The sequence below is a fragment of the Anopheles coustani genome, chromosome 3, assembly GCF_943734705.1.
Source record: "Anopheles coustani chromosome 3, idAnoCousDA_361_x.2, whole genome shotgun sequence".
NCBI classification, from domain to species: domain Eukaryota; kingdom Metazoa; phylum Arthropoda; class Insecta; order Diptera; family Culicidae; genus Anopheles; species Anopheles coustani.
The window spans coordinates 90,000,540-90,013,131 of record NC_071288.1 but is presented as its reverse complement, the minus strand read 5'-3'; the positions used below and the strand labels follow the sequence as shown (position 1 = coordinate 90,013,131).

The following is a 12,592-nucleotide window of genomic DNA, read 5'->3' as shown; positions in this document are numbered from 1 at the left end:
CTTAACGAAGAATAAGACCTAGAACTAAAGTTATTTGTTCAATAGATGCATATTACATAAATATATAATAAAGTAAAATATTACATAAATATGTTCTAATGAACCATGTTTCGATTTCATAGTAATTGGAATATTCAAGTATTGTTTAAGGTTCCAGTGCCTATGGTTGAAACTTACTTTTAACAGGTTGACTGCCATATCACCCAAAAGTGGGTGATAGTTCTAAAAAGTTCTAAAAAGTTTTTTATTCATAAATAAATGAAAATGCAACATAAAAATTATAGTACTATTTTATGACAATTCTCTGAGAAGCTAAGTTTTTGCTTGGCCTGCAAAAATCGTTGGTTTAATAAATGTTTTAAGCAAATTTTATTAAAAAAGATTGCTCTAAAAAAGTGTGCTAAAAACTGTGCCATGTCACCCAAAGTGGGTAACAGCAGCAACTAGTTCTAAAAAGTATTTGTCCCATAAATAAATGAAAATACAACATAAAAACTATAGTATCATTTAAAATAAATTCTTTGGGAAGCTAGGTCCTCGTTTTGCCTTCGAATACCGTCAGTTTAACAAATCTTATAAACACATATTATTAAAAAAGACTGTACTAAAAAAGTGTGCTAAAAACGCTTGGCACGCTCAACGTGTTCAATCGGATTAAGTATTTCAAATACATTTATTTCTGTGATTAGTACCTAACTTTTTCGACCAGCTTCATAAAACATTCCAACAAAACCATAACGCGCACTCGTATTTATTACCATCACTGTGCAGACACAACTGTCAAACAGCGGATCAAGCGTTTGCAAAAAGTTTGCTGCTGCTGCAAAAATCAATTACTCAATCCTCACCACCTGTCAAACACATGTCAGTTCTAAACATCGCCACATCGATGCACACATGGTGTGCGGGATGGGAGATCTAAACATCGCCACATCGAAAACACACACGCACAGGCTTTGGACACGGATGCTCAACTCTGATCTTCCCACATGCCCCTACCCTTATGTGGCCGAACGAAAAAAAAATTGTCTGCTGATGTTTCCCATGGTTATCCATTCCATGACCTCTCCATCGTTTCATGCATACAGCAGGGGTCATAAGCTGGGCATTACATTTTTTCTCACGTACATTTACGATGGCCACAATCATACAAGCAGTGCGGAGTCCGGGTGTCTCGGTTGTGCGATAACCTCCGGTTAGTGTGAGTACTATGGTGCATTTCTCAGGGTGTTCCAAAGGTTGGCTCCAAAGATCTGCCTGTTGAAAAGCCATGGAGAGAGGTCAACGAGTTAACCGTTCGGAGCAGTGAGTTGAAGTAGCATTATCGGACATCGGCAAAGGGTGAAGAACTTAGATTTTCTTTTTTTATACCATATGCCCTTCACTTCAGATCTTTCACTGGAAGAGGAATTGCATCCTGCATAGATTCAATCCCGGTAGCGCATCTCTAATCTTTGCAGTATCGCAAACGTTCGCTCTATATTTATTCGATGACTCTGCCTTATCTTCCATCCGACAACAACCGGGAAGGACGAACATTGCACCACGAGATGATGCGAGATGAATCCCTTTCATCCTTGTAATGATTTCCGCACAACGGCTAGAAGAATGCGTTGTCAGCAAAAAAAACTTATAATCGCCAAACAGCAGCAAAACACGGAAGACGCCTGCGACAGTATGGCATCATCGTGTACTCCCGTCAATCACTTGAAGGCTTTCGCCTGTGCAGTGGAGGTCCACAGCACATGGACTCTTCCTGTACTCCCCAAGCAGTGGAATCTCCCCCATAATAATGTCGTTAAACTTTTGGGACACACACACACACACAATACAAGGCTAGCATTTCCCTTTAACAGTGATAAGAGTTCAGTTTTCGCTCTGCCATGAAATGCTCGACTAAATGCAGCGGCGGTTTATTTCCGCTCACACCAATTCTATGTTATCGAGAGTTTTTGGGCAACTACATGCATGTTACTGATAGCCTCGCACCAATACCAATCGTTTTTGGTTTTGATAAGACTGGTTTAGCGGGCCTTCGGTTCTATCAACAAACACATCCAGCATAAGTGTAACAACGCTTGTATCAACAACTGATGCCATTTAAGAAAACAGACTGGCTAGACATAGATTCATAAAAATTTAGTCGCCACTGAGCGTTTATACTGGTAAGTTGTTCTTTAATAGCCGTTGATCCGCAATTCTTGTTTCTCCCAAAACTTCTTGCCTTCAAAATAAGCAATGAGACATGGAACGCCATAAAACCAGCTGTCTTAAACGGGATCAACTCTAGCTCAACGGGGAAATGAACCCCTAAGCCGGACGACCCTGTAACGAATCCAACCGATAATAATATGCCATACAAGTACGGTTGCCAGCTCGGGCACTATGTTTGCCAAGGGATCTAACATAAATCCTCTCGCCACCAAAGTTCCATAGTCACTCGAAGTTTATCAAGTGTGCTTACTATTCATACACGACTTGTTCAGCATCACGTCATGGCGAAAGATGGACGTAAGTGGTGCCCATGTTGGTTTATCTCGCGACCTCGCGCTCAAAAGTGTGGAGGCGCATGTGAAGCTTGCAGAATAAATCTGTTATCTACGCCACTACTAGAGAAGTTGCTCAGGACAATATAACTTTTTCGAGTCTTAAGTGTCTTCAGAACTATCACCAGAAAGTTCTTGCTCGTAAAGATCCAGAAGCTGCATCACTTCTTATACCTCAGCAATATAAATTCTATGATGGAAACCATAAGTATCAGACCACCTGTACATAGACAACCACAGAATCGGCAAAATATGAAATTATCGTTGACTCTATGCCAAGCCATGTTTCATGACACATCTACCTCACCCAGAATGGATACTGTGACATCACTCTCGCATACTTTCCATACCCAGGACACCCTGGATAAAAACCGGGTCACATTCTGCCGATTCCAAACCAACCAAAGCTCAATCTGGAACGTCCCGGCTGCAGCAATCGTGAATGATGCTCTTTTAAAATCAATACTCGTTGGAACACTTCAGCTCGGTGGAACGATTACGAAAGACTGCGCCCGAAAGCTAGAGCAGGGTCTTTCTTCCTTATCTCGTATGTTCCATACATGCGACTACACCCTTTAGCCTCTATTTAGAAAAAGCATTTAAAATATGGAGGAATGGAAAAAGTAACGAAACCATTTTTCAGACAAAATAATTCAAATGTTCCTCACGTAGTTCATAGAATTGCTTAGAACACTCAATTTTCTACTACAATAAGTATAAAGCTACTTTATAACTGATTATAGAAAGACACCGATTCCTCTAATGTAACCAACCTAACTTTGACTTATAGGCTTTCTAAAGAATATTATCCACAGTTACCACCTCCGCCAAAGATTACTAAACAGAGCGGAAAGTCAGCTCCTGGAGCAACCCAAAAGGACTCACTCTAGAAGAGTGGCTCTACCATGGGGACAATTTTCAAATGTGAGAAAATGAGCTACTCCAAAGGCTGAGAGAAACCTGATGGAGAGCCACGCTGGGAAAATTTGGTCACTGCTCACTTAAGCATTGAGTGAGCCGAGATGTCAACAGACCCGACGCGTTCTCGACGAAATCTCTCGCAATTCGGCCTCATCTCTCATCACAGAGCCCGTCGAGTTGAACACTCGCCTGGCACACGGTCGGAAAATCGATTTTTCACAAATAATTATGTAAATCTACTCGGCTTTTCCACACTTCAACTGTCGCGAACGTGTCCAAAAGTCATGCAATAACTGAAGCTATAAAACATGCGGAGTACTCAAGCACTTGCGTCGTTATAGACATTAGTTCTTGAGGTTATCCTGGAGCGATTTGGCAAGGAGAACACTTGTGGTCGCGGCTTTCGACAATCGCCAAGAATGGGCTCCAAAGAGGTGTGTTCCCAAATCTATCACTAGATAAGGTACAAGGGACGATTCCTTCATAGGAACTTACACTTACCCCGATTTCCATACCGAAGCTTCAGAGATAGTGTTCGCTTCTGTCCGCCGTTGACAACTTCGGTTTCTTTTTCTTTCTAGCTGTTTTTTTTTATGTTTGCTTCTTTACAATTCCTCCCGTGTGTTTTACTATCCCACAGTACACTCACACAAACGCACGACAGAGCACAACAACAATTTCTAGCCCTGCTAGCTTTCCGGGCCGATTGGAATCCACTTCCGGGACGAGCAAAACTTTCCACGGGCGAGAAAATCAATCGAACCCACACTCTCAACCTACGCACGCACACACACACAAGCACACAGGGTTTTCCTTGACGAGTGTATGTGCGCCTACCGCCCCCCACCTAGGAGCACGCGATCACACTCCAGGTCGACACCGCGTTGTGGTCGCACAATTTCGAATCCCGTTGTGTTTCTTGCTGGCTTCTTTAGGACTAGACAGGCGAAATAGAGAAGAGAAACAATACACAATAGAGATACACGGTTTAATCAAAACACACACCAACATGTCAGCACACATACACACACACACACACATGCCAACCGGCACTGCACGCTTGCTTCCTACCCATCCACCTTTTGCTATTCCCAATCGTGGAAGGGTGGAAATTAATTCTCGATGCGTGTCTACGATCTCTGGATTCGAACTCGGACGTTACCGGTCCATTTTTGCCACGGAATGCAGTACACTTACACATTTACCCAATACACTCTACTAGGATTCCTACTGATTCAAAAATGATCCACCGTACGACAGAAGTTATTTATTCAACCGACAAGATCGATAAGTAAAGAGTTGCATTGATGTAAGTTTTTAGTACAAGTGCATCGCAAAGTTAAGTTAATTAGTACACAATCAAATAAGAACTCAAAACCCCAATAGGGAACGTAAATATCTGAACGTACTACTTAGTAGATAGAAGAGAGTGAATTTATATTTAACACACGAATGTCACTAGAACGTCAAACACTACAAACATTTCCGATTTTTCCATCACTATCTTCCAACATGTTTCTCTATCCAAAAAGAAAAAGCAGCTACAACACTAGCACACAACCTAGAGCGAAAACTGTTTCCCTCTGGGGTCACTTATTCGAAATGAAAATGACTCTTAGTGTACCATAGTAGATGTTGATCGTTTCCTAGCTTCCTCCCACAGAGCACTAGTACTAAAACCAACACCACCGAAAAATCAATGGTAGACTGGGACTGGGAAAAATTAAAACCGGTCGATGTGTCGATTGTATAACAAACATGGACGGCACACCGTGATGGTGGTGGTAGTAGGTAGCGCGTGTAGTAGTGGTGCTGACGGTAAGTGTATCCAGTGCCACCTGTCTCTTGATGGAAAAATCCCTAGCCGAACAACCGGAACCGAAGCTGGTGTGGCCGCTCTAACGTCGGGCAGTGGACTGTGGATCACTCAACGCCCGTGTCCACGGCTCCGGATGCCACGGCTGTGGAAAATGTGTCTGCTCACACGCGCACACCACAGGACACTCTTTTCTCAGAGGCGGTGAGAAAATCCACTCACGTCATGGATCGCAGGTGATTTCTCGCGCAAATACCTCCACACGAGCACTGGAGTATCACACCTAACACTTTTCTCTTCGCAAGGTTAGGATCTCTAGATCGAACACCCATTTTCTCCGAGTGTAATTTCCAGTTTTCCACTCTCCTTTCTCTTGCCCTCTCTCTCTCTCAGAAACACATTTTGATCAAATTTTCCATGCATCTGTTCGCTGGCTGTATCTTTGAATTCCACTATTTCGCAAGAACCATTCGGAGAGCCCACACATATGCCCGTGGAAAACAACCCACCACCACCTTACGGCGGGACGCGGGATGGCACAAAGGCGCGGCAAAGTGAACACAGTACGCGTCGTGAGAAAAATCGACCCACACGCGTGAGCCAGGAGATTGGAACACCAGGGCATGAGATTTCGATTCCACGCTCACTTTCACTACCCTCAGGGAAATTTCCCACAGCACAGATTGTACAGCATGTTTATGTGCGTTAGTGTATCTTTGTGAGGAATGTATGCGTGTGTATGTGTGTAGGTATGTGTGCGTATCTAGTGCAAACGATGAGACCATGAGTCGCGAGTGAGCGAGCGCAGAAAAAGCGCTGTCGGCTCGCTTGTACCACATGAAAACTTATTACATAATTTCCTGCGACGATGATATGTGGGAAAAGGGAAAAAAACTTAAGCAAAAGGCACACCATACAAGAAGCTTCATCTTTGCCTCCGAGATAGGTGACATTAACCCCGAACTACACACACACACGTCCGGGACTGTCCCGACTATGTCGGGAGGAAAAGTTGCAGAATTAGAAAATCTTTCGAAAAATCAAAAACGAAGTACCAAAGTTGGACGTGATAAAACGATTAGCAAGAGTAAATGCCCTTTACGAAACGATATTGCTCAAAGATGTAAACCGAAACGAAAGAAGAGAAGAAAATAAAACATCAACGATAAAAAAAAGTTGCGCTCCGTTGAGGCCTCCAATTATGTCATAAAAAAACAACCTCCACCGAACGGTGCCTAGGGAAAACCACTTTCCCTGATTTGATTTTCCATCCGTCCGAGGTGTCGTTTTCTTTTTCACTCGCGGTTCCACTTTCTTTCCCTCAACAACGCGGTGTTGTTTCGTAAAAGAAAACCGCCGTTCTAAATTAACATCGAAAGCAAACTGGGAAGACGACAAGAGTGATAGGAACAACAGAAAAATGGATGGAAAAAAGCTGAGGAAGAACACACCCGTGCTCTTCCTTGCCGGGGGTGTCGGGTTGTCTAGTGTGAATGATGTATATTTTTATGTGTGCTTAATATAGTCTACAACATCCTCAACACACTCCTCGCGGTCGCACTAACGTCACAGTTTTTCACGAGTTTTCCTCTGCTAGTTTTTTTTTCTCGCTATCATTTTCTTGTAATCTTGTTGTTTTTACTGCTACACCTCGAGCTCACATACCACCACAAAACACGCACACATGGTTGAAATCGATCGGATCGATTTTGAATCTAAATTTTCATCCTACAGCTAAAACCAGAGTAGTGCCATATCACCGCCACCAATCGGTTCACCCTTAATTTCCATCCATTTACACCATCCATCACAACCGGACCCCCGTAGTGCTTTTCACCACCACTACAACCACATGGGGAGGGGAAAAAAAAAGTTATATTTCAGGGTCACATAATTTATAGGTTATTGAGCGATTCATTTCCTCGGAGGTTTTCTTCTTTCCCCCGTAATTTTCCTTCGCCCAGCTTCGATCGATTATGTGGAAGACATTTTCCGCAAAAAAACACTGGTAGGCCGAAGGAAAATCATCACTGAGGGAGGAATAACCTTTTCCGTTTGCGCCCTTACGAAACGAGGAAGGGAAAAATTAGCAATATGTATCTCCCCCCGGGTTTCTTCTCATCCGCTTCAGGCGCTTTTTCACCTCAAGAACAAATTTTCCACGGGCACAAGCAGCACACACGGCCAACACTCCACACGGACCCAAGCGACTAGCGCGCGCGACCACTTGCGGCGAACTTGCAGCGTGTGGTGGCTCTGCTCTCACACTGAAGCCGTAACCGTGGTCCGACGATTAGTTTTCCCACCACGGCACACGACACACGATTTCTCATTTCTCGGTTCTCGTGGGAAATGCTCGTAGAACTTGAACATGAAAGAGACATTTTCCTTGAGACGAGAGGAAGGAGAGTAAGAGCGAACGACCGGAAAATCGGAAAGAAATTTACCAACACGGCCACCTCTCTGTGCTGTGGAAATGAGAAAAATCAAACTTCGTAAAAGAGCAACCGACCACGGAAAAACTACAGAAACACTCCTATACTTATGAAGGGACCCATTTTCCGCAACATGTGAGCAGCTCAAATTCCTAAACCATCCAGATGAGATTGTTTCGCGTGAGAAGGCAGAGCTAGTGAGGTGAGAATGACCATGTCAGCAGTGACGACGGTTTTTTGTTAAGCATCCTCCGAAACAAGAGTAGCTCTGGATATTTTGGCCGAACTAAACACACACACAACTCAAGCCCAATTTGTACCATTATAGGAGGTTAAAGGTTTTTTAATTCATTGGAAAATATACAATCTTCCAATCAAGCCATAAAAACCAAAAACAGTGTCTTAAAACCGATTAACAATGTCATCACCAAAGTTGACCCACCGTGGCTTAGCGAGCAAAGGCGACATCCTAATACATGGAGCGCATCGTGTGTTCGAATCCCCACTTCATCAAAATGAGCATCAACCATCATAAACCCAACTAAAATATGCTGACCATATTCTTTGCATTAACTTCGCAACGAAAAAATAACGATTAGGTTTTCATCACTTGTTGTGTGTGCGTGCGCGTGTGGTCGGAAAATGCCGGCGATCGATCTCAGGTAATTATGAAAAGTTCCCCTCCAACCACACCATCCCCCCCCAAACGTGTACATGGGTCGACGTTTATATCCCGTTTAGATTTCCAGTAGGAGGAGAAAGTCCAATCCCCACTCTGGACTCTTTTTAATTGGAAAAATCATTTTTCCGTCGGAACTGCAGTCAATTAAACGCAGCCCAGCTCCGGTAAGCTCAATTTTTACTTTACGCTTCCCAATCCAAGCATTCATTCCTGCTTCGGATCTTTAGCCAGGAGTGTGTTGATTGTTCTCTGTCAGAGCAGAGACAAACATATCATGGATGGTGTAGCTTACAGGATATTTTTAAAGGCGAGGAAGCAGTTGATTTATAAATTAGATACAAATTACTTAAGTATACAAGTGTAACAACCTCTATTTCAAAATGGAAAATGCACCACATTCTCAATGAAAACCACTGGGAACTGTTTAACTGGCTCCCGGGGGATACGAAATGTGTATCTTCGTTCTCCCCGTGGCTAAACGCCTACCGCGAGGTGCCCTCCGTCGGGTGGACGGCTGACGTTCCGAAACACAGGGATGTTTATATTTAGAAAACATCAAGCCAGATGCACCGCGCCAGCACCATCACCATCGGCCCAAATGGTCGGCGAGCGATCGGGAAAAGACCACCCCACCCAGAGAGGTGTGTACTGCTGGCACGGCAGGTGACCATCGAGTTTTAGTGTGTCTGTGTGCGGCTAGCGGTCCGACTTATGCTCCTGGCGGGCGGTTTTCGACCGAGCGCACGAACGAACATCCGAGCGACCAGAAGATCGATTTTCCTACGATGAACCCGTAATAGAAATTCGATGCCGGGCGGGTGTGTTTGTGGGCGCGAATGGGATGCATTATGCAATGCGGCCAACCTTTCGCGGCCATTTCCATCCAGGCCGGCCAGCAAAGAAGCGACTGAACGGTAAAATAGCAAATTGATTTCCATATCGGTCACCTTCGTCGTCATCGGCCGGTCGTTCAGTTTGAATCCATTGTGGTTTATTTCCGAACTCAAATCAGCCGATTTTTTGCAAAGGAAGTTCCCCCGAGGATCGTTTAAAAGCTGACCACCATAATTGATTAAACCTGCATCTTGTCTGCTAGTGAACTACTGTCGGCCATAAGTCGTTTAGTTCCGCCATTCTATTACACGGTTCAGAGCTTTCCATTTCTAATGTCCTTGGTGCTATAAGAACAAATACAAAAATATTAGATTGGAACATAATTAAAGAAGGCAATCTTATGCACAACCTCCTCCTCGATGGAGCAAGACCATGCTGGAGTTCCGTGAACGTAAGGCCTATTTGTTACACTAAGCCTTGGAAATACACCTGAGTCACTTGATTTTATTTGTGCCCAAAGTACACGAAAGTAACCTGTTCAATCTTCTCTTACTGCTCACCTGCCAAAACTTTGTTGTAATCACAAACCGTCAAATATACTCTAGACTGGCTAGGGTGCCTTATCCTGCTCAGAAAAGAAACTGAGCCACCCGGATGTTACCTTCGGGTGGGTGGAACCACCGTGCTGAGTCGTGCTCTACTACCCCATCCATCATCGTGGACATCCCCTTCGACTTCGAACCAAAGGGTGTAGCCTTTGTTGCAAACGGAGGTAAGCGGTTTGGGCTCGTTTCCATAACGCGGTCCATATTCCTTCCAGTGGCTTGGAAGGGTGTTCGGGTGTACCTGACACACTGGAGACCCTTTTCGGGCTGATACCGTGCCACTCTTCAGTGCTTCAGTGCAAGAAGAATGTCATTAAGGTAGCTTTGCACTCGGGTCGCCATTAATGCCTCCCGTCGCCCATTTCAAACAACCTCGAAAGGTAAACTGTCTACTGCCTGTAACGATGATGAGCTTGCTGATGATGGAACCGCAACGGAACGCCACGAAGCTGTAAATCAACGCGATGCATTTGCAGCAGACACACGGCACACATACAAACACCGTGCATGCATCGCGGATGTAAACAAATCCGCTTATCAACTTTCTGGAGCAAGTTGCCCGGATTCAACCTAGATCACTAGATCAGTAAAGTAAAGTAATATCACATGGTGTGCGTGTTTGTTGTTGATGAAATGCGAATAAACGTGGCTGGCCAAGACGCAGTGGCAACAGTCGAAAAGGTGCATCTAATTTCATCTCACCTTTCCTTAACATCTAGCAACTAAAATTTACAATTATATTGGATTGTAATACGGGTCACCTAAAAACTTAATTGTATTCGCGCTTATGAATTTGTATTTAACAAATCTGAAATAAAGATCTAAACTGTGTCATATTTGTATGCCCGTATATCCCGATTGATTAAAGGACTTATTTGATGTAGCAGTTCTCAATGTTAAGTGTTATTAATTCCGGATGTTCATTTCGAGGTCGTTTAGGTCCATGCAAAATCCTTGGAAGTAAACATATATTCGTCTGGTTATTGTCGGAGTATCTTGTAACCCTTTGTGATCCATATTGCCCCGAACATCCGTATAGCAAAATCTTTGCATTGCTTTCAGGAACAGAGGCCGGCGTTACCTCATTTCGACCAATATTAGCCACCGGGTCATCCTATGGGGAGAATGGCCACCACAGAATAAGCTAGTGCTACAACGAGTTTGGAACACGCGCCATGATGCGTGGAGATGGCCTTAATAGTTTTCCCATATTTGGCTTCGGCGCCCCCATCATGCTGCCACCTACACGCTCGGCTTGCCCCGCGGGCCACGAGGGCGAACAACGAAAATCGATGAGCACACAAACGTGGGTTGTGTGTGTCGGCTAGATGTGGGAATACCCTCTACCGTCTACACGCAACACCTGTGTGGGAAATAGAGAGAAGTTCAAGGTATGGACGCTTCACTTACCTATGCAATGCGCATCGTATGTCCGGTGAATCCTATAAACTGCGCCCTCCTGCTGTGTCCCTTCGATCAGCACGACCAAGGAAACGGTGGCCTCGAAACACCAGGTGGTGGCCAACCACTACCGTTAGGTGTGGAGGGTTTTATTGCTAAACTTTCTTTTTTCACTCGCAGCACCGTGTGCTGCAAACTTTTCTTCTCCTTCGTAGTCGCACTGCTTTCACAATTGCACCACTCGAAGCGATGCCTGCCTGGATGTTGATGCTGGTAAACACGTCGCCATCGACGAACCGCATGCGGTGAACCACGAATGGATAATATTCTAAGCAGCAGCTCTTTTGGCTTTTATTTCCCAGGTTTTCACAGCTCACACTGCCGTGCTGATTATTCCCGATGGCGTCTTATTTAGACAAGTGTGCGCGTACTTTCACACAGTATCATCATCCGCCAGCCGGTTTTTGTTTTCTTGCTATTTTCTTCCTAACGCCGCCGCGGAACCAACACCAGCACTGAACGGGACACGTTTGTTACTTTTAGCATCATTTGCAGCCGTCAAATGCGAAGCGAGGTGGTTGATGCTGATATATACTTTCTAACCAAATACCGATGGTTGAAAACTGCCAAACTAGCGGCGAAGCGTTACATGAACAATCAATACAGCAAAAAAAATCGAACCACTCGCAGTCAATGAAAACGCCGTCTTTCAACGCCGGATTTCATCGATAGGTTACAGGGCACCTTTCTAAAATTGATTAGTATCGTAATAAATAAACAACACGATGTAAGCAATTAGTTTTTGACGACGAGCTTGAAGACCGCGAAATCCTCCGCAGCGAGAACTGTTGAACTACTCGTTTTGAGTGTTGAGTACCAACTGGCTAGTGTTGGCAGAATCGGGGTTTGGAAGACTTGAAGATTCGATCCCCTAGACGGATTCCAAAGATTCGAATCCCATCTGAACGATTCTGAAAATTTGATTAGATTGGGATTCGAATCAGATTTGATTTGTTTGGGACTCGATTTGATTCGGTTCTGACTTGATTCCAATTTATTTGAATTTGATATGAATCGATCTAGACCCGAGGTGAGTGGAATTAGTCACGTAATCCCAATCGGGAATCGATTTTCCCAACACTACAACTGGATATTTAACAACTTGAACCTCCGGTTTCGTTGCGTTTACACTACAGTGTTGACCACGGGAAATCGAGGATTATTTCGACGCTGCTAATTTGAACGAGGTTTGACAGTTATAAAAATTTTCAGTTGATAAAAGCCTTTTCAAAAAGCCTTTTACGTAAATAATTTTTCTCATCGCACATAACGGAAAGAACGAAGTAAAATAT

At 44.1% G+C, this 12,592-nt stretch overlaps 1 protein-coding gene across 3 annotated transcripts in view; it reads right to left on the bottom strand.

Annotated features, from left to right (window-relative positions):
• LOC131259365 (plasma membrane calcium-transporting ATPase 2) overlaps positions 1–12,113 on the bottom strand; it is a 44,127-nt gene extending 32,014 nt beyond the window's left edge. For 2 of the 3 annotated variants that reach the window (XM_058260840.1, XM_058260838.1), the window contains exon 1: positions 11,250–12,107. The gene's annotated coding sequence lies outside the window, so the exon portion shown is untranslated. Of the gene's footprint in view, positions 1–11,249 lie in introns of all 3 variants that reach the window. The other variant, XM_058260839.1, reaches the window with a different exon arrangement.
• Positions 12,114–12,592: the final 479 nt, after the last annotated feature.